The sequence below is a fragment of the Apium graveolens genome, chromosome 7 (assembly GCF_009905375.1).
Source record: "Apium graveolens cultivar Ventura chromosome 7, ASM990537v1, whole genome shotgun sequence".
Taxonomy (NCBI): Eukaryota; Viridiplantae; Streptophyta; class Magnoliopsida; order Apiales; family Apiaceae; genus Apium; species Apium graveolens.
The window spans coordinates 242,004,424-242,030,124 of record NC_133653.1 but is presented as its reverse complement, the minus strand read 5'-3'; the positions used below and the strand labels follow the sequence as shown (position 1 = coordinate 242,030,124).

At 36.0% G+C, this 25,701-nt stretch overlaps 1 pseudogene; it reads right to left on the bottom strand.

Annotated features, from left to right (window-relative positions):
- Nucleotides 1-203: 203 nt before the first annotated feature.
- On the bottom strand, nucleotides 204-25,550 carry LOC141675126 (prohibitin-3, mitochondrial-like; annotated as a pseudogene).
- Between the last annotated feature and the right edge of the window lie 151 nt (nucleotides 25,551-25,701).

Below are 25,701 nucleotides of genomic sequence, written 5' to 3'. Positions count from 1 at the left end.
AAAATAAAAAAAAATTATATATCCGCTAAACTATTAATATGACGGGATAAATAAAAATTTTAAATATTAAAGGGAACCCGTATATTGCACAGGATTTAAGTTAGTATATCTAGCACCACAAACCGGTTATACTAGATGTAACCAAACAGTGTCCAAGATAATTTTTGAGTAACAAAGGAATAAATTCATACCCAAAATTTAATTCAACGGTTGAGTCCAAGATGCAAATTGTTATCCTTTGGTAGGTAGGCAACATTTGGAATCCTAGACAAAGTGGCAGCAACCTCCTTGGAAGACTTAATTTTCCTCAACTGAATCAACCCAGTTCCAGACTCCTTGGTAGCATATGATATTAGCTTAGCAGACTCACTCTCACCTTTTGCCCTAATAATCGCAGCACATCTCTCCTGCTACACTTTGGCCACAACATACTTAGACCTTTCAGCCTTCTTTTCTGCCACCTGCTTGGCCTCCACAGCTCTAGAAAACTCATTACCATAAGACAAATGCGCTATGGCCACATCATCAAGAAGAATATTAAAATCCTTAGCTCGTTCGGTAAAACTATCGCTAACCAATGCAAACACCTTAGGACACTCGGTAAGGAGCTCATCAGCATTAAACTGAGCGACCACAGCCTTCAAAATCTCATTACCAATGGATGGAAGAACTTTTGTGACGGCCCCAACCCCGGGGTCAGAGGCTGACGTCACCAAAATATAACAATCTACAAATATAAACTATTAATTAAACTTTATTATATAAACACGACCCCAAACCAGGATCCGATACAGGTTCAAGTATTATTTAGGTTACAACACAACATCTAATTTATTCCACAACCCGACACTCTAGCTTATTACAGCAACGCATCAGACCTCAAGGTCTGATACAAACTACCTCAGAGGAGCCGGAACCGGAGGGGGCTGACACTCTATTCTGCCCTGGTCTTCTAGAAATCTGCAATAAATAGATACAAAACAAGCTGCAAGGGTGAGCAATCAATTGCTCAACAGTACCACTATATGAATAATAAGTAAAACAGTGTATATAAAACGATATAGGAACAGATTTCATAACTCGCTTATGAAAACAGTAAAACAGTATAATGTGCTGTGTAAAAATACCAGAGTCCAATTTCAGCATGTTATTTTCTTTCCAAAATCACTGTCCCATTACTGGAACCATAACTCATCTGTCCCGTTACGGGGACCATAAAACCATTTGTTCCGTTATGGGAACCACTAAACCAAAATCAGATATATAACTGGAAGAATTCTAGGGATAGCTGATCAGTCCATCCCACCACAATTTGGTCCGGAACTCAGAGACTAGTTAGGTCTCTGCCACACTGGACATTAGTTACTAAAATATATTTAAATACGGGAAATACGTAACTTAAAACATTTTGTTCCAGTACATAATTTAAATCAATAATCATTCATATATACTGAACTGTAAAAGATTTGTTCAGGGGTACTTGCCTTGTGATGCTTTACACTAACACTGACTCGGCTCTAACCCGACTTCAACTACTGGGTCCTTCGACTCGAACCTATAGAATCGAAACAACCTAGGTTAAACGACCGGTTATGCTTGACTTATCATCACTAGACTAATTACCCAACGATACAATTCCCGACTCGTACACATATGTATAACATTATACACGTAATAACGCACATAATAATACACGTAACAATTAGGGTTCGATTAGCATTTAAAAGTAATTTTTAGAAAATTTTGAACAGCGACTCCTCTATTTATAGACATACCCGTCGAAACATTAATCTACGTCAAATCTCAACAATTCACAATTCATAATTCAAAACGACTTTTCCCACAATATTTTTTTATATTCGAATATAATTTATACGATCATTTTATTTATTTAAAATATTTAGGACTCGGAACCAAGTCATCACCGTTCACCGTCCGCTCGTAAAGAGTCATCGCGGCACAACGACAAAATTTTCGGGGCACCCAATTATTCGGGTTCCAACAAAAAAATTCTACCGATAATTTTGTAAATTAATCCCGCACGAAATCATATTTAATTTCACGAATCCACTCAACATAATTCGTGTAGAAAAATTGTAAAATCAATATAATAATTTTAATTTTGGTAATCCGCAAAACAGAATAGGGACATAACCCAAACCAAATCACAGGCAACAACCACACACGCACAAACGCGCCACCACCAACACAACCGCACCAAAACACACACACACACACTGACACTAACACACACACACACAACTATCACACACACACACATGTATATATATGTATATATATTGTTAGTTCACACACACTGTAGAAGGGGGTTGAATACAGTATTTACTACAATCAAATTGAATATAAGAAATCAAGTAACAAAACACAGATTTTATTCAACACAATAAACTCTGTTCCAAAGAACTGTTCTCTCTCAGTGATGAATAAATTATCACGAGAGCTGCTAGGGTTACAATGAATAATAATCTCGATTAAGATAACAAATATAGTGTAAACCCTATGTTGTGTTTATATAGACACACAGTTACAAGATAAACTTCAAATTGATATCGAATATAATTCTGCTTCCTAATATATATCAATCAGTTATCTTTTCTTCCAAGTATTCTATTTCTTATAGAATTCTTCTCCATGCATATCTCTTCTTATGTTTGTCTTGATCTTCTTTCATTTCAATCAGCCGCCTTCCTTATATGAATGCCTCCTTAAGTCCTAATATTATCTCCTGATAAATATCTCCTGATAACTTAAGTTTTGACTTCTGTATAAGTACTGATTTCCAGTTAAGTACTGATTTGTCATGTTAAGTAAGATCTGAAAACTAAACACAAATCATATTAGACATGACATCACAAATATATCTAACAATCTCCCCCAACTTGTAAATTAGCATAATATACAAGTTTAACAGATAGTTGATGATGTCAAAAACATTAAGTACAAATGCATGAGAATTTGACTAGATAACTACAACTTACAGTCCTTATAGCTTTACCATCCTCAAGGACTGATATCAGCTTCAGTCTGTATATCCTTCAGAATTTAAGCAGTTGTAGATCTTTGACTTGGCTTCAATTTCTGATCTCTTTGATATCAGGAGTTGTTCTGAGATAGTTCTTTAACAGAAATCTCTCAACATGTTCAAGTTCATTGACCATCCTCCTTTTAGCATTTTTCAATTCAACTGTATCTTCACCAGTTTGAAAGATAGCAGCCCTGAGATCATTTATTTTTGCTTTTCTTATATCCTGATCTAGTCTGATGATATAGGCTTTATCAGACTCTAGATTGAATTCAAGTCCCTTAATACCAGAAAATGTAGTGATGATTTTAGCAGTATTAGGCTTCATTTCAACAATTTCTCCACTGTGAGATCTGTACTTAGGACAGTATGGGTTGTCAGACTTTCCAGAGTAAAGCTTTTTTTGTCTTTGAATATTTGATTTTAAACACCCTGCAGCACCATCTGTTGATCTGTTTTTCACTTGAAGTAGAAATAGAACATGTTCCAGTTCTTCAAAATACTTCAATGAAATTGCATTCTCCTTGATCTGGAATACCCTCCCATCTGTCATAAAGTATAACATGATATCCTCTTTTAAAACAGAGTGGTAAACCATTTGTACAGATTCAAGTTGATTCAATCTCTCAGGAGTTGCTCCTACACCTTGTTCACTTAAGGAAGTTGGATCATTGGTAGTATTGTGTACTCACTTCTCTGTAGAACTACCCAATCCTGATTTGTCTTTTGCTTCCTTTCCTATAACAACTCTTGCTTCAAAACCACTTGATGTAGTCTTCAAAAGTTGAGTCTGTTGAGCTTTGGTGAATCCTAGTAGTAGAATCTTTGGAGGTTTAACATGAGCAATGTTAGAGGTTTCCTTTACCTTATCTTCTGATATCAAGCCAACTTGAGCTATATCAGAGGTTGCTTGCTTCACTGTCATATCAGAACTTACTACATCTTGACTCTGAACAACTTGAGCCATGTCAGACGTTGGTTGAGAAATCTTCTTTTTTCATCAGAGTAAGACTAGCATCTTCTTCATCAATTATTCCTTCATCCATGATTGGCACATATACCTTTACAGGCTCATCAATTTTTTCTTTGCCCTTGGATCTTGGATCTACCTCCACTTGTGATTTGTCTTTGGTTGCCTCAGAATTTGTCCTCTCCTTAATCACAATACCCTTAGGTTTTGGAAGTTTCTTTTCAACAATAGAAGCTTTAGACTTGGAGTTGACATTTTCTGCTTTAAATCTTGCTTCTTCTTTCTTTAGACTTTCAAAGTCCATTCCTGGATTTTCTTTGAGAAATAATCTCTTTGAAATTTCTTCATCAAATTCTAGATGTTCACTAGAACTTATCCTTTTACCAGTATCAGAACTTATTCTTCTCCCAGTATCAGAACTTGTTCTTTGACTTATAGTTCCAGCTTTGCTTGATAAAAAACCTTTGCCTTGACCATGACCTCTACCCATTCCAGAGTTTCCCTGGTCATCAAATCCATCATCCTTACCCTTCAGTACTTGACTAGATTTGCATTTGGACTTAATTACTTTCTCCCCCTTTTTGGCATCAGCAAGTAAAAGAAGAGAGACAAGCAATTATATTGAGGATTGGATCTCATTGAGCTGAGTTTGCTGAGAAGCTTGATTCTTTAGAATTTCATAAATTTATTCTTGTTGCTTATCCTAAGTCTTTTCCAATTTTATATTCATATCTTGCTGGATCAGAGATTCTTGAATTTTATTCACCTTATCATGAGTTATGGAGTGTTGACCTTGAAGATGCCTAATACTCATTACAGTAACTCTCAGCTGTGCCTTGAAATCATCATTTATCAGCATTTCATCAGCCTTAGCCAGGTGCTCAGCAAGAATTTTTTTCAGTAAAAATAAAACTAACTGTGTTCCATTCCTTAGTCCACTCCTTTCCTATAGGAGTTTCACTCCAAGGTAATGGGGCATCCTATCTAACAAACTTCTTGATCAAATCAGCTTTGTTAAATATTTGTTGAGGTGCATGTCCTGAAGGACCAACTGCATCAGCATCTAGATTAGTAGCAGCTTCACAAGTAGATTCAGCATTGTCAGCATCAGAACTTACAGATCCTGCAGTATCAGCATCCTCTGATAAAATTACAGTATGTGAGGCTATAGAGGCTTCAACATCATCCTCTAAATTTTGATCTGTGACCAAGTTCTGATCAACATCCAAATTTTGATGCCCACCTAAAATCTGATCTTCATCATCTAGATTCAGAACTGGTGTTGATGGAATATCTGCATTGAAATCAGCATCCAAAAGTGGTGTTGTTACTGGAGTGAATTCAGTTGGTGGAGCTTCCAAGTACAGAACCTCATGCACAATCAAGTTATGAATATCAATTTCAGCACTTGTACCTGGGTCTTCAACATGTACTGGATTAATGATAGGAGACACAGGAGGTGTAGACACTTGCTCTGGAATATCCTCTTGCTCTTGAATAGGAGACTATGGAGCTTGAGTAAAGTCTGATTCAGCTGTGGGAAGTAATTCAATGACTATAGGTTCTATTGGGATCAGAGATTCTTAACCCCCTTCCTTAGCTGCTTCTTCCAGAACTTCTTCAGAGTGTGATGATTCACTTACAGCCCTCCTGGCTCTTTGCTTTTTAAGTCTCTTTGCAGAATTAGAGACTTTGGGAGCTTCATCATCAGAATTTAGCTATCTAAGCCTTTTGAGGGGCCTAGAACTCCCAGTTTCAGTATCTTTCTGAGAAGCGATCTTCTCAGCTTCTACAACAACAGGTTCTGATATGGGAACTTGTTCCTCATTATCTGAATCATCTCTCAGAACTATCCTCCTTCTTTTCTGTTGAGACCGAGGTACTATCTTAGTCCTCTTGGGTTTTGAAGATGAAGGCTTCACTGGATGTGCTGAAGGTTGAAATTGAGATGACTGTGTTAGTTCGTAATATGTCCTGATGGAGGGTTGAGTTGGTTGAGGTTGAGAATTTTGAGGTTGGTGAGAGATGGTATGTTCTGATAGCTGTTGAGTTGGCTGTGATGTGTTGGTGGGTTGGACATCAGGGTAAACGGATGTGTATGTTTGTGGATCAGCATTTACCAGGATCTGTTTTACTAACTGAGGAATCTGTAAGGGTCTCAGCACTTGTTTCTTATTGTCAGCATTTAACAAATCATTAAAAGCCTTTTTGCAAGCTTAAAGGGTGGAATTAAAGTACTGGCTAGTTGGTGTACCACCCCCAAATCCGGGGTCGGGGATCCGGGTTGTCACAAGTTCCATTTCCTTTAATAACACCCAATCTTAATAAATAATCAATTATTCTGTACTATGACCCCACCATAAACACACACACCACAAGTTATAGTCTCAGAGATGAATATCCAAAAATAATCACAAGTCGTTTTATTCCACAATTATATGCCAATACATCTTAAAAGGGTTTCTGAATAAATTTACATTTTTTTGCCATTATACAATTCATAAATATACATAAATCTGGTTCATCAATAGTTGAAAACCTAGCCTATTGGTAGCTCCTACCTCAGCTACGGCGGCATCAACGCTTCCAGAAAACTGCGGAACATTTTCTAACCGCTTGCGAATTGGAAGCTTGGTCCTGTTCATCTTGTCTATCTGATGTTGTGTGATGAAAGAAGAAAGCAAGGGTGAGCAATAAGCCCACCAAAATAATATGTATAATGATTTACAATATATGAGCATTTTCATAGTACTCATGAAAGCCTTGGTCAAGAAGAAATGAACCAAGTTTGATATCTTAATGCGATGAAGTCGCAAAATATTCAGTATATATACATATATACTTTTCAAAATCTTGGAAGTCCTCTTCCATGCATAATATACACAGAGTTCCAGTTTATAACTGTATAAAACTATCGTTGCCAGGTGATCTCATATATCTAACCTTGTCTCAATGACTTTCTGAAAATCTTTGACATACATAAGATAATCATTTACTAGATATAAGTTTAAAAGATGAAGTTACAAGATACTCCAATATACTTATATCTTTTCCAAATACTACTTGAACTACCACCGTTCAAGTTATAATTAGTTCCAAAAGTGCATCACATAGATGAGACTACAAGATAATACCTGAATAGATTCAATCTTTGAAATATTATTGAATGAAATGAAGTTACGAGATACTTCATTAAGTCCTGATATATATATACACCTATATATATCTCTCATACATTTCCTGAAAACCTCTGTCATGTAAAGTATGAACAGAGTTGCAATATCCAATGAAATTTGGAAAGGAGAAAACCTTGGCATAAACCTGATATCTTGCTGATCAGGCAAAGAAACCAATAAGTAACCTTTTCTACTAGTAGATGGATGAATCCCCCACCGGTCATCACCCTGGTCGTATTAAGACCTTGTGCTGGACCGCCACCCGGCCTCTTACGCGTTGATGGACTGCCACCCAGCCACTTACACTATGATAGACCGTACCCCGGCCTGTCGCTTATGCCGACTCAATTGGATGGGCTTACTTCCCGAACATTGGGCAAGTAATCAAACTGTTTTCTCAAAACATCAACCTCGTTGTGAATATAAAATACACCACAGAGCCGGATCCCTCAGGTTTTGAGCGAGTATTTAAATCCCCTTTGAAAGGAAGATCTTAAATATAAAAATGAGTTTTGGGATCCGCTCTAACATTTAAAAATCATTTTGAAGACTCGAAAATACTTTAAAGAGTGTTTGGAATACTGCTGATTTAATAAAATAAATCAGTCCCGTTATATTAGAAATATCTAAATATTATTATTTAAATAATATTCCCATAATGATAATCCTTATAAAAATAATTGAAGTAGAAGTTGTAAAACTTATAATTGAAACGAGTATTAAATAACCAAGATATACTTATTCGAAAGTACTATCTTTATTTGAATAATCAAAAATAAGTTTGATTATCGACACCTTATTCTTTAATAAAATAAAGTATATATCTCAGCAAATAATCAGAGTCATTGATCCTCAAATGAATATTCAAATAATATTCAATAAATAATATAAACTGAGTCCTAAGCCCTCGAATGAATATTCGAAATAATATTCATTAAATAAAATAAAAGGAGTCATAAGCCCTCGAATGAATATTCGTAATAATATTTATTAAATAAAATAAAGTGAGTCATACATCCTCAAATGAATATTCAATTAATAATCATTAAATATAATAAACAGAGTCATAAGTCCTCGAATGAATATTCAAATAATATTCATTAATTAATATAAAGTTATCGAATAAACCTTATTCGATCAAAAGTTTTGAAAACTATATCCATATATATATAAAAATATATATGTATATATATATTATACTCGGGAACATCGACTCCCGGTTTAGAAAATGTTCACCTTTGGGTCCCCTATACTAAGGGTATACGCAACTACTGCTTATCTCTAGCATAGGTATTATGCAACTTATAAGCATTTGAATCAACAATTAGATATCAAGATTACGAAACAGGCATGCATATAAATATCATATCACATGCTCCAATATATCGCAAGACTTTGCTAATAATAATCATGCACTTATCACAAGATAATGCATATACATATATACATCACAACAACAATATAACGGGTAGAAAACTTGCCTGAGTGCTCCCGGATAGACTTAAGCTTAGAGTGGGTCCTGATAACCTATGAACAACAACATAAGTCGGAATTAGACCCCGGTCGCTTAAGAAACTAGACTTTAACCATTTAGAGTCCTAATGTTCGCTTTCGCGCTTAACGATTTCCTTAAGTCGCTCGAGTTCCCTCGGCTCCACCATTTTTAATAAATTAACAATTAAGGGTTTTAAGGCGATTCTTTTGCGAGTGTCTTACCAACTGCCTATTACACCTTACATAAATGTTTCATACTTCAATTAGTCCTTTAAGGTCTTTAACCTATGTTTCAAAGTAAGGCAAGGGGTAATGATTCGTTCGCGAAACGTCGTTACTTAAAATGGCCGTTTATCCTAAACCGTACATCGGAATCAAACGAACCACATATCAAAACGAAGATCGTAACATGAACTATCTAAACATGGCAATGGTAAAAACCTAGCAGGGAGTTTTTGGGTCCTAATGTTATGAACAAAAGCAGTCTAAAGTAAATCGGACATTACGACGGCTATGTTTACGCGATTTCCCAAATTTAAACCATTCCAAAACAACCACCAATCAATCCCAATTCACAACCCAATCAAAACTCCATCCATACTACATCATAACAGCCCCAATCAACTCAACATTAACAATTTATACCTATTCTTAAACTTGAATTTAAGCTATACTTAAGTTCATTAATCAATACTCCAAGAATTACAACTCCAAAACATTACAAAACCAACTATCCTCTACAACTCAACCAAACTTTAAACAAACAAGCATCATGCTTCACATATCCTATATCAATCATAACTATTCCTAAATACTCAAAACTAAAAGCTAGGGTTTGGAGTTTATACCTTCTTGAAGCTTCTTAACACAACACAAGAGCTTTGAATGCCTAAAAGAACCTTGATCCTTGCTTGTATAACCTTAAACTTTCATAAAAATTCAAGAAAACTAAAGTTATTTTTTGAAAGTTACTATTCACCATCTTCTTCCTTGATTTATAAAAAAAGATTGGCTTGGAATTAGAATCTTAAACTTATAGGAAGTATGTAACTATCCATGGGGAAGCTTAGATAAATACCTTGCCAAATAGTAAGTGGTGGAGCTTGGATCTTCATTTTTTGATAAAAGAAGCCGAGAGCTTCCTTGAAGAAATGGAGTGTTTTTTGTTTTTTTTGTTGTTATGATTTGTTTTTTGGCTTGGTTGATCCACCTTGTTTGTTTAATTAACTTTTTACCATGGTAAAGAATGAATGGTCCACAATCAACCAACCAATTCCTCCTTTTTGTCATGCTTAAGTCACCATGCTTATGTCATCTTCCACACTTGTCTTCTTCTTGTTGGGGTGATGACATCATCATCCACTAACCCCTTGATTAACTCCTAATTGCTTGCCTAATGACTGCTGATCTGTTATACGGTTCGCTTAACTTTCGTTCTCGTTTATCGTTTGAGGGATCATACCCGGGATCTTATTACTTGGGTTCCCTTTAACCTTTCTCAATACATTATATTCCTTTTATGATCCTCTATTAAAATCCTTGAATTTAAATCCTTTTTATCCTGTTACCTTATACTCAATTCTTTCGATATCTGGTGGATTTTCGGGAAAAATCAAAGTGTTCGGATTTGGATTCTGACGATCTTTACATACACTTATATACCACACAAAGTACTAATAATATCTCAGAAGATCAATAAAAGAACTTCTACATGGTGTGCCATGAAAAGTTTTCTCATTCAGCATAATCTGCAAAATCACTATTCATAAGGGTTTCAAAAATTTCCAAAAATTGGGGTTATTACAGTTGGGGTTCATCAGCACAACAAAAAGTATATATAAGCTGACAAAATCTAGCAAAGTATACTACATTCCTATCCTCTGTCATCCTATCCCCTATGAAACCTAGCACAACACTTGCAAAATCAAAATGAGTTTGATGAATAATGGCATACTCGATTTGCTGACTCATAATGGGAATAACATCAAAGTTGGAGCATTTATTGGCGAATGCCTTAGTGATACAATCAAAGAAAAAGCTCCATTCCTTTCTGATATTTGATCTTTTCAGTTGACCCAACTTTCCCAAACTTTTCTCATAGCCTAGACTGGCCATAAGCTGCTGTAAGACAGGATCCTCCACTGTTGAGAATGTACAACCTTCAGGTAAGTGGAGACCTTTACGAACTGCTCCAGGAGTAACCACATGCTCGACATCTCCTCATGTGAAAACAATGCTTGGAGTACCAGTAGCACCACCATCATAAAATAGCCCAGTTCGCCAAAATGTCAGCACTTGTTTGCTTGAAATAGTTTGAGGTTGGGTCAAAGCATACCCAATCTCACTATTGGCTAATAAATCTTGCACAAAGTGAAGATCTGATGGATCTTCAGCCTTATTCAAGATTGCAGCATAGTTATTAGGTACAAACTTGGCTCCATCAATAATTAAATCCTTGGGCGCCATCAGAAATAAGTGAGAAATTAGTTTGCCTGAAAGGTGTTTGATGAAATGTCTGTATAGAAAACCGTCAGAAATTGTGAAAGAGAATAAGAAAAGAGAGAGAGTGAGTAGAATAAAAATGAAAATAAAAGATTTGAAAATCTTTTATCTCTTTTACTTAGACACCCCACGTGACAGCAGTTAATGAGAAGTAGAACAGACCTTTACACCTGTCAGGCATGCAGCAGTTAAGGCAAAAGTTAATGGGCACGGTAAATAAGTAATGATAACATTGCACGTTCAACTTTTTTAAAAAAAATGTCCCCACTAAACAAATGATTATTACTGCTTTATCTCACATAAACCAATATTCTGAGAAAATATGACCGTTCAAGTAATGACCAAAAATAAACCAAGTAAATAAATACTGCCACGTTAGCATCAGAACTTGATTATTATCAGAATTTAAAAGTCATCAGAATATGGCTCCTTTACTCGAAAAGTGAATGTTTATTTCTGTAATTCTTCACACAAATACTGATATGAGTACATCAGAACTTAATCATCAGAACTTTCATCAGAACTTGTCCTCAGAATTTATACAACTGACACTTAGACTGTTCATCTAAAAAAACATTTATCACCACAGTAATTTTCATCATTCATATGGAGTGCAAGTGTGTGCATTAAGCTAAATATCAGACAAAGAGTAAAGTCTGATTCACTTAAGTACATCTTAGAAATAAGGCATAACTAAGAACTTTGCTCAAAATCTGTCATTATTCTGAAGCCTACTATAGAATGAGTTCATGCATGATTCCACCTCAACTATTTTGTGCTCATTTTATGCATCTTTTGAAATTCCTTTTTACAGTGGCTTCTCAGTGTAAGTGAGTCACGAATGCATATCAGAATTTATGTTATTATCAGAGTATTTCTCCAGTAATCAGAGAATGTGAAAAGTCGCCAAGAAAATTTTATTATGCTTTTCTAATGCATATTACTTAATACCAGCAATACACTTGGGTCTTCCCTTCCACATATAATTTTCTCTAGATATCAAAGGAGTACCTGATATTTATTTCTTTTATTTTCTTTTTCTTTTGATAAGTGAGGCTTATCAGCACTTAGTACATCCATCAGATTTACTAACATCATAACTTAACAGATAAGAAGCACTATTCTAGTTTTTGACTTAGTAATAAGATACACAAAGTAAACTTTAACCAAGCTCAGTATCAGAATTTGCTTGTGTTAAAAGATTTCCACATAAACAATTACTTCAAACATGGGATTATTAGTATATTAAAGACTACTAGGTCAGCATCTAGCACAGTTATCCTCATTGGATTGAATAGTCTAAGAAACATTCATATCACTATCAGAGTTTAGAAATTCACATCAGACAACAATCAGCACTTAGAAAATTTCAATTTAAGCACAGAATACACATTGATAGTAATATTTGTAAATACTGATCTTAAAGTCTGATGTATCAGAACATAAACTAAGCAGATTTAGAGAAAGAACCTGAAACCATTCCAAGTTCATTTACCAATCTTGTAAAAGTAGCTTCACACAGTGATTTTGTGAAGATATCTGCTAGTTGTTGATCTATTGGAACAAAATGCAATTCCACTGTACCTTCATCCACATGTTCCCTTATGAAGTGGTACCTAATGCTAATGTGCTTTGTCATTGAGTGTTGAACTGGATTACCTGTCATAGCAATAGCACTTTGATTATCACAGTAAATAGGGATTTTAGAATATGTTAACCCATAATCCAGTAACTGATTCTTCATCCAAAGAATCTGTGCAGAACAGCTTCCTGCAACAATATATTCTGCTTCTGCAGTTGATGTAGAAATTGACTTCTGTTTCTTGCTAAACCAAGAAACCAATCTGCCTCCAAGAAATTGGCAGCTTCCACTTGTGCTTTTCCTGTAAATTTTGCATCCTGCAAAATCTGCATTTGAGTAACCTATTAGCTTAAAGTCTGATTCCCTAGGATACCACAATCCTAGATCAGGTATACCCTTAAGGTACTTGAAAATTCTTTTTACAGCTGTTATGTGAGGTTCTCTTGGATCTGCTTGAAATCTTGCACAAAGATAGGTAGCATACATGATATCAAGTCTACTTGCAGTTAGATAGAGTAGTGAGCCAATCATACCTCTGTAATCAGTAATATCTACTGATGTACCAGTATCCTTATCCAATTTTGTTGCAATGGCCATAGGAGTGGATGCACTTGAACAGTCTTGCATTCCAAACTTCTTCAACAAATTTCTGGTGTACTTGGATTGACAAATAAAAAGTTCCTTCTCATTCTGCTTGACTTGAAGGCCCAGAAAATAGCTAAGTTCTCCCATCATACTCATTTGATATCTTAACTGCATTAGCTTGACAAACCTTTTACAAAGTCTGTCATTTGTAGAACCAAAAATGATATCATCAATATATATCTGTACCAAAAGTAAGTCCTTTCCATGGCTGAGATAAAACAATGTTTTTTCAATAGTCCCTCTGTTAAATCCACTTTCCAGAAGAAACTGAGCTAATTTCTCATACCATGCTCTTGGAGCTTGCTTAAGGACATTAAGTGCTTTATCAAGTCTGTAGACATGATGAGGAAATTTTGAATCTACAAAACCTAGAGGTTGTTCAACATATACTTCTTCTTCCAATTCTCCATTAAGAAAATCACTTTTTACATCTATTTGAAAGACTGTAAACTTTTTGTGAGCAGCATAAGCCAAAAATATCCTTATGGCTTCCAATCTAGCAACTGGTGCAAATGTTTCATCATAATCAATTCCCTCCTGTTGAGAATATCCCTTTGCAACCAGCCTTGCTTTATTCCTTGTAATTATGCCATCACTATCAGTTTTGTTTCTGAACATCCATTTGAGTATGCTCCCCCTGCATAGGTGCATCTTCCTTTGGCATAGTCACCACAGTTTCAATAACATCAGAGTTTAATCCATCAGAGTTTGCAGTATCAGGATTTAGATTGTCAGGATTTTCAGTATCAGAATTTGAGTCTTCATTTTCAAATCTCAGCTGATCATGATCAATAAAATCTTCAAGTCCAATAATCTTCTTATCATCAAAAGAGACATTGATAGATTCCATGACAACCCTTGTTCTTAAATTGTAGACTCTGAAGGCTTTTGTGGAAAGTGGATATCCAACAAAAATTCCTTCATCAGCTTTTAGATCAAATTTGGATAGCTGTTCAGGATGAGTCTTAAGAACAAAACACTTGCATCCAAATTCATGAAAATACTTCAGATTTGGCTTCTTTTTCTTCACCATCTCATATGGTGTCTTTCCATGCTTGTTGATAAGTGTTGCATTCTGAGTAAAACAAGTAGTCTGCACAGCTTTAGCCCAAAAGTAGGTTGGTAACTTTGCTTCATCAAGTATAGTTCGTGCAGCTTCAATAAGAGTTCTATTCTTTCTTTCAACAACTCCATTTTGCTGTGGAGTTCCAGGAGCAGAGAATTCCTGCTTGATTCCTTGGTCTTTGCAGAACTCTTACATAATCAAATTCTTGAACTCAGTGCCATTATCATTTCCTTTTTATCCAGTTGTTTGACATGATCAATCAAGATAGATGCAGTTTCACTTTTTGTGTACAAGAAATACACCCATGTGTATCTGGTGAACTCATCCACTATGACCATAGCATATTTCTTCTTTGCAATAGACATGACATTCACTAGACCAAATAGATCAACATGTAATAGGTGATAAGGCTCAAGAATTGAAGATTCAGTCTTGCTCTTGAATGAAGATTTTCTTTGTTTTGCCTTTTGACAGGAATCACAAAGGTCATCAGGAGCAAATACTGATTTTGGCAGTCCTCTCACAAGATCTTTCTTGACTAGTTCATTTATATTGTTGAAATTTAAATGAGAGAGTTTCTTGTGCCAATTCCAGCTTTCTTCAATTGATAATCTACTTAACAGACAGATTGCAGAACCATCAGTACTTGTTGAAAGCTTGGCTTCATAAATGTTACCATGCCTGTATCCTTTCAGAACAACTTTGCCTGTAGATTTGCTTACAACTTCACAGTGTTCTTCAAAGAAATCCACATGATAACCTCTGTCACAGATTTGACTAACACTCAGCAAATTATGTTTAAGTCCTAACACTCAACATCAGAGTTTATGTTAACAGTTTTCTTATCAGAATTTACAATATCAGACTTTGCATCAGAACTTACATTAGAAGGAATAATGCTAACTTTCTTTAAAGAAGGTTTTATTTGATAATAATCATAGTACAAACTATGATATTCCTTACAAGTGTAAATGGAATGCCATAAACTACCACAATGAAAACAAGGATTTTGTGGCCTATATCTAACAGACTGACTCAAACTCCTGATTTTGAAGGTAAGGAGTTTATGTTCTTTTTCTTCCTGCAAAAAGAAACCAGATGGTTGGAATTTCCACTGTTATAACATTTCTTTCTAGGAGCATTGGGAATAGGCTTATAATTATTGCTTTTATTCACACCTACCTTTCCATTCCTATTTTTCCTAGGTGGCTTTACCTTGTTTACATTTTTAACATCTTTCAGCTTATGCTTAAGCTGCTTCTTTGTCATTAAGCCTATGTTAACTTCAGTTGGCTTATCCTGTTTTAGTTTGTCTGGAGTTAATTTCTCTTTAACTTCTGATTTATCAATATCAGACTTTACAGCTACAAACTTAACAGGATTTACTTTTGGCTTTTGTTTAACAACTATAGGCTCGATTTCTACAGTTCCTTTATTATTCTTATCATCTCCATAACCTAAGCCCTCTTTCCAATTTCCACTACTTAACAAATTATGAGTTATTGTGCCAGAGTTAGTCCAAGTCTTGATAATATCTCTTTCCTTTTCTAACTCAATTTTTAGAGATTCATTCATTTTAAGCACTTCATCTCTAACATAGAAAGCATCATCTCTATCTTTCTGAGTTTGATGGAACATACTAACTCTTTTTCTAAATAATCATTCCTCTTTTTATAAGCAAGATTTTCAAAAGTTAATCTTTCACATGTTAAAGTTTGATCCCTATAAATAATGAACATGGTTTTAAGATATCTTCTCAATTCAGTAATATCATCAGTATGAAAAGCAAAAGTTGTTTGAGATACCTTTAAATCAGCAGCTTCAGAACTGCTATCAGCATTTGCCATCAAGGCATAGTTCACCTCACTTTCAGAATCTGAAGTGTCTGTCCAGCTTTTCTTATTTGTGACAAGAGCCTTGCCTTTGTCACTTTTTCCTTTCTTGCAATCAGGAGATATGTGGCCTTTCTCACCACAGTTGTAGCATTTGACATTTGAGTAATCTCCTCTGTCAGACTTTTCTCCTTTGCCCTCAGATTTTCTGAAGCCTTTCTTATCAGAACTTGCACCTTTCCTGGAAAATTTCTTTCCCTTTATGAATTTCCTATATGCAATCTTTGTGATTCCTTTCACCATAAGAGCACACAGCTTCATCATCTCTTCATCAGGGTCCGTCTCAGATAAACTTTCAGTTTCTGAATCCTCATCACTATCAGGACTTGATGACTCAGTATCAAACTTTGTGATGAGAGCCTTTCCTTTGCCTTTATTTGAGACAGACACTTTAGGGGATTCCTCCTCAGCCTTAAGAGCAATTGTCCTTGACTTTCTCCCATGCCTCTTGCTTTTTTGATCCATCTCAAGTTCATGAGTCTTGAGCATACCATAAATTTCATCAATAGTAGTTTCATCAAGAGCATAGTTGTCTCTTATAGTTGTGGCCTTCAAATCCCAACTTTCAGGAAGAGCTAAAAGGAATTTAAGATTAGTATCTTCAAGATCATATTCCTTATCCACTAGTGACAGATCATTCAAGAGTTTGACAAATCTGTCATATAAACCAGTTAATGACTCATCAGGTTTTAAGTCAAAGTGCTCATACTCTTGAGTGAGTATAGTCCTCCTGTTCTTCTTAATTGAATCAGTTCCCTGGCATCTTGTCTCCAAGGCATCCCATATCTCCTTTGCAGTCTTGCAGTTAATCACCCTGTTTGACATGACATTATCAATGGCACTGTGCAGCAAATTTCTTACCTTTGCATCCTTTGTAATAGATGAGATATCTTCAGCTGTATATTCACTTTTCTCCTTTGGTATAGTCTGTGCTGGCTGATCTGCAACTATAACAGAGAGCTTGGTTGGCTTATGTGGTCCTTCATTAATTCTGTCAAGGTATTCTGAATCTGTAGCTTCCAGAAACATAGACATCCTCACCTTCCATATGGGATACTCAGAAGGTTTTAGTATGGGAACCCTAATAGTCTCATATCGATTATGGATTTGAGTCTTTTGAGTTTCTTCAGTTTTGGTGGGCTTGGTTGGAGTTCGTGCTTCTTCAGACATGATTGTTTTTGGATCTTTACTGTATGTATGTTAACAGATAGCTCTGATACCACTTGTTAGGTCACACACACTTTAGAAGGGGGTTGAATACAGTGTTTACTACAATCAAATCGAATATAAGAACTCAAGTAACAAAACACAGATTTTATTCAACACAATATACTCTGTTATAAAGAACTATTCTCTCTCAGTGATGAACAAATTATCACGAGAGCTGCTAGGGTTACAATGAATAATAATCTCGATTAAGATAACACATATAGTGTAAACCCTATGTTGTGTTTATATAGACACACAGTTACAAGATAATCTTCTAATTGATATCGAATATAATTCTGCTTCCTAATATATATCAATCAGTTATCTTTTCTTCCAAGTTTTCTATTTTTTATAGAATTCTTCTCCATGCATATCTCTTATGTTTGTCTTGATCTTCTTTCCTTTCAATCAGTCGCCTTCCTTATCTGAACGCCTCCTTAAGTTCTGATATTATCTCCTTCTGACTTCAGTATAAGTACTGATTTCCAGTTGTCCTGATTTGTCCTGTTAAGTAAGATCTGAAAACTAAACACAAATCATATTAGACTTGACATCACAAATATATCTAACACATATATATATATTAGAACGAAACTGAACAGGGACCAATATACCAGAAAATGAAAGGGAGGCGGCCGGAATCACGGTGAAGACAAGCGGGAAAGAGAAGAACGGGAAGAGGGAGAGAAAAAGAAATATATATATAGAGAGAGAGAGAGCTGTGAGAGAAGAGATGGGAGAGAGAGTCGAGAGATAGAGAGGGTGAGACGAGAGAGACAAAGATGATGTTAATCAACAGGCTGCCACACCTCCTTCTGCCAAGCCGCGTGTCTAATAAAAAGGGACACGTGGCTATTTCCTGGACTGCAAGACAATTTATAACAGCGAATCGTAAAATTAACGATATATAGCACGCGCGAGAAATTACCGAAATAATCTCAAAATAATCTTAAAATGTTATAAATATCCCGGAGTAAATAAAAATATAAGTTTCCTAATTTTTAAATAAGTTTTAAAATGCAATTTATACCCGAATTTAACAAATTAACGAAACAACACGCGGTTGAAACTAATCCCGAAAATTACCAAAATAATTTTAAAATTCTTATAATATTACTAACTTAATAAAATATGAGTTTCATAATTTTTGAAGAATTCTAGAATTAAATATGGATTTTACAAGTAAACATAATTAGAAAATCACTTAAAAAATAATAATCAATAAAATATTGATCTGTAAATTTTATAAAATCCCAAAAATATTTATTGAATTTATAAAATCATAAAAACAATTTTAGAGACAATTCAAATTTTTTTTTTGAAAATAAGTTTGTCATAAAATCACTTCTAAAAGCGAAACAAAAATAATATGGTGCAACAAATAATCATACAAACCACCCACACAACCCAACCATCACTTATGAATAATAATATATAAATCACAGAGATCAAAATCAATATAAAATTCTCTGTTTAATTAATTATGCAATAATTACATCTTTAAATATTACAAAAATATATGAGTCGTTATATCCTTCCTCCCTTAAAAGATTATGTCCTCAGAATTTTAACTAATTAAATAAATAAGGATATTTGTCAAGTATATCTGACTCTAATTCCCAGGTAGACTATTCTACCCTAGGGTTTCTCCAAAGTACTTTAATTATAGGGATAGATTTATTCCTAAGTACACGCTCCTTACGATCTAATATCTGGATTGGTCGTTCCACATAGGACAAATCTGATTGAAGCTCTATCGGTTCATATTCGATCACTTGATTCGAATTAAGGATATACAGCTTTAACATGGATACGTGAAACACATTATGAATATGCTGCAATTGTGGCGGTAATGCTATCTCATACGCAACCTTTCCTATTTGCTTCAAAACTTCAAATGGCATTATATACCTTGGGCTAAGCTTACCTTATCATTATCTTCTGTATACAACAAATCTTTCTTTTTTTTACAATCAATATTTGCCTTATGCTGGGACAACCAATCCATATCTAGAATCACATCAAATTCTCCTAGCTCAAAGGGTATTAGGTCCACTGAAAAGAAACGCCCACAGATTTCTAGTTGACACCTAGGACACAATTGGTTTACTGAAACTTTATCCTGATTGGCCAATTCTATAGTCAAGGGCTCAGCTAAATCTTCCAACATCAAATCCATATTACTTACACATTCTTTAGATATAAAAGACTTAGACGCTCTTGAGTCAAACAAAACTTTAACAGGCATGAAATTTAGAGAAAGCATACCTGCAACTACATCTGAATCCTGAGCATTAGATCTCTTGGTCATCTTGAAAGTTCTGGCTCTTACTGTGTTGGTTTCCGGTCATTGAGATTCACTACCTCCTACGTTGCCTCGAGTAGCCATCTTGCAGTTTCTGGAAATGTGTCCAACCTTACCACACTTAAAGAAGGTGACTCCAAGGTTCCCTTAGTTACATTCTAACACATAATGATGCTTTTTATCGCATTTAAAGCACTGAACATCCTTCCTGCATTGGCCACTATGCTTCTTACCACATGACTTACACTCCACGATTGGCTTGGTTGACTGATCTGGGGAAGAGACAACTGAGGTGACACCGGAACTTGTCTGAGTAAAGCCTTGCCTCTTAAACCTCTTGTTCCTATTCCGGCCAAACTTCCTTGGGAACTTCTGATTGGACTCTTCTCGATCCGCCATATCAGAACCACTTTCAAACTTCCTCTTCTTATCACTCCTCTCCTTGGAGGCCAATTTCTGATCACTTTCAATCACTAGGGTGGTTTGAACTACAGAGGTATACGTCCTGAGCTGCAGGGCCACCACTCCACTACGAACTTCAGGCTTCAGTCCTTGTTGAAACCTTCTAGCTTTCTGAATCTCGGTATTCACATATCCAGGGGCTAGTCGGGCCAATTTTGTAAACTTGGCCTCATACTCAGCCACACTCTTCTCTTCTTACTTCAGTTCCAAAAACTCTACTTCCAACTGACTCTGCAAACAATCCGGAAAATACTTTTCTAGGAACAACTCAGTAAATCTGGCCCAAGAGACAGGGCCCTCTGCTTCTAGTGTACGCGTAGATTCCCACCAAAAATTTGCTTCACCCTTGAAAAAATAACTAGCATAATCCGTCTTAGAATCATCACTGACCTGAATGAGGGTGAAGGCTTTCTCAATTTCCTTAAGCCAAACTCTAGCAACAATCGGATCTACCTCGCCCTTAAACTCTGGGGGTTTGACTGACTGAAAGGTCTTGAAACTAACGGTTTGGTTTGGCTCTCTTGGCTGGGGTTGCTGTTGAAGCTGCAATTGTTGTTGGATTTGTTGGTGTTGTTGTTGTATGAATTATTGTTGTTATTGCTGCTGTTGCAGGAATTGCTGTTGCTGCTGCTGGAATTGTTCTTGCTGCTGAGCCATCTGGTTAGACTGTTGGCGCGGTAAATCTAGTAATTCATCAATGGCTGGGCCCCCATCAGAGTTCCTGCTAGAGGAATTAGATGGGATATTCTTCTTGGGAGGCATTCTCCTGAAACACAACAAAAAGGTTTTATATGAAAATTGTGCCCCCGTGTAGCAACATTTTTATGCATAAGGAGAATGCTGTCACAAAAAAATATTCCCTTATTTACTTGGGGTCCTCCACGATGCATAACTAAATTTAACAAAACTAGAAACAAATACAACAATAATAGTAACAGTAATAACAAAAGTGCAACGAAAATAAAACCGACAACAACAATATAATAGAAAGAACTACAATATAACAACAGTACAAATCCATCCAACAACTACAGTACAACACTCAAAATAAACTAAATACACAACAAAATTGGCTGTCATAGCAGCCTCCGCCTAATACAAGCTACAGCAACATAATAAACATACATAAGGAAAACATCTACAGAACTCCTACAACCCACTCGAAGTTCTGTATCTCTCTGCAGCAACTCTGGTCTAACCACTGCCACTGCCACCGATGGACCCTAACTCAAATACCAACCAGTTCACTAGATCCTGATACTGAACAACCCTGAACTCTGAGCTAATGAAACGGTCAATGGTCCGGGCTCTCTCAACAGCAGCCGGGGTCAAGGATCACACTCTTTCCTATACATCGGGCGAAGGGGCAGGGATGCCCTGAAAAGGCCCAACCGGTATCTGGTCAAGCTGTGCCGCTAACCCCGGGCTCTGCTCTCTGATCAAAGACTGGTTCACCGCTCGGTTAACATGGTAGGGGATTGGGGAAGATGCGCCTGAAGGGATGGAGGGAGGGACAGGGGGTCTCGAGGTGGAAGAACTGGAACCGCACCCTGAAGGGAAATCCCTAATAGTAGACACTGACCGTTATACCCAACGAGGTCGGGCAGTAGGTCCTGACACACCTTCTGGTATAATTAGAGGAACGGGTGAGGGAGGCTTGGGAGTCTCCTCATCTATGACATCCAAAGTCCTCTCAAAGTCTGAATAATCTGAATCTGATTGGTTCCCCCGAGATAGAGAACTAGAAATCACTATAGTCCACTACTAACAATATAAATATACAGGAAAGTCATAATAAGGTCAAGGCAAGTCTATTAAAATATTAATAAATGTCAGGGTCACGCTGTCGAAACCCTCGACTAACTCTTAGAGTTGCTCCTCGACATGAGTTACTGATGCACACTTTAGGACACACTTCCTACACCTTTCCGACTCAATCCTTAACCTAAATCAGGGACTTGAACTTGTAGATCTGATACCAACTGTGATGGCCTCAACTCCGGGGTCAGGGGCCGACGTCACCAAAATATAACAATCTATGAATATAAACTATTAATAAAACTTTATTATATAAACACGACCCCAAACCAGGATCCGATACAGGTTCAAGTATTATTTAGGTTACAACATAACATTTAATTTATTCCACAACCCGACACTCTAGCTTATTACAGCAACTCATCAGACCTCACGGTCTGATACAAACTACCTCAGAGGAGCCGGGACTGGAGGGGCTGACACTCTATTCCGCCCTTGTCTTCTAGACATCTGCAATAAATAGATACAAAACAAGCTGCAAGGGTGAGAAATCAATTGCTCAACAGTACCACTATATGAATAATAAGTAAAATAATGTATATAAAACGGTATAGGAACATATATCATAACTCGCTTATGAAAACAGTAAAACAGGTGCAAACTGGATATCAAAACTGGCATGCTCTGAAAAACAATATCATATGTAGTGTGTTGTGTAAAAATACCAGAGTCCAATTTTAGCATGCTATTTTATTTCCAAAATCACTATCCCATTACTGGAACCATAACTCATCTGTCCCATTACGGGGACCACAAAACCATTTGTTCCGTTACGGGAACCACTAAACCAAAATCAGATATATAACTGGACAAATCTTAGGGACAGCTGATTAGTCTATCCCACCATAATTTGTTCCGAAACTCAGAGACTAGCTAGGTCTCTACCACGTTAGACTAAGCGGTCTAAATAGGGCGCGCAACCGACTTAGCCTCTTACGCAAACCCGCTGGGTCGTTACAGGCCTCTTACGCAACCATCCAATATCTGATCCGTTTTTATCCAATTTTCAAAATCAATTACACCTATCTCTTTTTAAACCATTATCTCACAGCACACATTCTAAAATCTTTTCAATTTAATCACAATCTAGAGATAAGAATTTTCAGAAGTTACTTTTTCCCCAAAACTTCAGTTACCAAAACATATTTAAATACGGGGAATACGTAACTTAAAATGTTCTGTTCCAGTACATAATTTAAATCAACAATCATTCATATATACTGAACAGTAAAAGATTTGTTCAGGGGTACTTGCCTTGCGAAGCTTTACACTAACACTGACTCGGCTCTAACCCGACTTCAACTACTGGATCCTTCGACTAGAACCTACAGAATCGAAACAACCTAGGTTAAACGACCGATTATACTTGACTTATCCTCACTAGACTAATTACCCAATGATAAAATTCCCGACTCGTACACATATGTATAACATTATACACGTAATAACGCACAGAATAATACACGTAACAATTAGGGTTCAGTTAGCATTTAAAAGTAATTTTTAGAAAATTTTGAACACCGACTCCTCTATTTATAGACATACCCGTCGAAACATTAATTAACATCAAATCTCAACAATTCATAATTCGCAATTCATAATTCAAAACGACTTGTCCCACAATATTTATTTACGTTCGAAAATAATTTATACAATCATTTTATTTATTTAAAATATTTAGGACTCGGAACCAAGTCATCACCATCCACCGTCCGCTCGTAAAGAGTCATCACGGCACGACGGCATAATTTGCAGGGCACCCGATTATTCGGGTTCCAACAAAAAAATTCTACCGATAATTTTATCAATTAATCCCGCACGAAATCATATTTAATTTCACGAAACCACTCAACATAATTCCTGCAGAACAATTATAAAATCAATATAATAATTTTAATTTTGGTAATCCGCAAAACTGAATAGGGACAGAACCCAAACCAAATCACAGGCAACAACCACACACGCACAAACGCGCCACCACCAACACAACCGCACCAAAATATAGACACACTGACACTAACAAACACACACACAACTATCTCACACACACACACACATATATATATATATATGAATATATATATTAGAACGAAACTGAACAGGGACCAAGATACCGAAAAATGAGAGGGAGGCGGCCGGAATCGCGTTGAAGACAGGAGGGATAGGGAAGAATGGGAAGAGGGAGAGAAAAAGAAATATAGAGAGAGCTGTGAGAGAAGAGAGGGGAGAGAGAGTCGAGAGACAGAGAAGGTGAGACGAGAGAGAAAAAGATGATTTTAATCAACAGGCTGCCACACCTCCTTCTGCCAAGCCGCGTGTCTAATAAAAGGGACACGTGGCTATTTCTTGGACTGCAAGACAATTTATAACACCGAATCGTAACATTAACGATATATAGCGTGCGCGAGAAATTACCGAAATAATCTCAAAATAATCTTAAAATGTTAGAAATATCTCAGAGTAAATAAAAATATAAGTTTCGTAATTTATAAATAAGTTTTAAAATGCAATTTATACCCGGATTTAACAAATTAATGAAACAACACGTGGTTGAAACTAATCCCGAAAATTACCAAAATAATTTAAAAATTCTCAGAATATTACTAACTTAGTAAAATATGGGTTTCATAATTTTTGAAGAATCCTGGAATTAAATATGGATTTTACAAGTAAACATAATCAGAAAATCACTTAAAAAATAATAATCAACAAAATATTGATCTGTAAATTTTATAAAATCCCAAAAATATTTATTGAATTTATAAAATAATAAAAATAATTTTTATGACAATCCAAAATTTTTTTTGAAAATAAGTTTGTCATAAAATCACTTCTAAAAATGAAACAAAAATAATATGGTGCACCAAATAATCATACAAACCACCCACGCAACCCAACAATCACATATGAATAATAATAAATAAAACACAGAGATCAAAATCAATATATAATTCTCTATTTAATTAATTACACAATAATTACATCTTTAAATATTACAAAAATATACGAGTCGTCATAACTTTTTCGTCGTACTCAACGCCCAACTCTTTGTATATTATTGGGAGTTTAGCTTCATCGGGTCGGGAAAGAACCCTAAGGGCAAGACTAACCATTTGAAGATCTTTAGTACCTGAGATTGATGAGAATGTGTGTGGTTTAGTACGGATATAAAAAATGTTAGGGGTTTGGAGAAAAGGGATGAGAAAGTGGGTCCCTTCGCCAATGTGTTGATCAATGACGCCACAGAGACGGTCCTTGAGAACTGCACGTTGCCCGCCTTCGACCGTGTAGATGGAGGAGTTGACGGCTGTGGCTGCTACACCCACACCAAAGGCAGTGCGTGCTATGTTGGTGAGTAGAGATATAGTTGCTTGATGTCTGGCCATTTTATATCAGAGGATCCAACAACCTCAAAAATGACAGACGATATTAATTTTAGTTAGGGTTTGTAGGGAGGGTTTTGGCCTGGGAGTTTGGCAGAGAATATATGTTACAACTCCTTAAAAATAGGAAATTTTACCCAAAATTTTTTGTTAT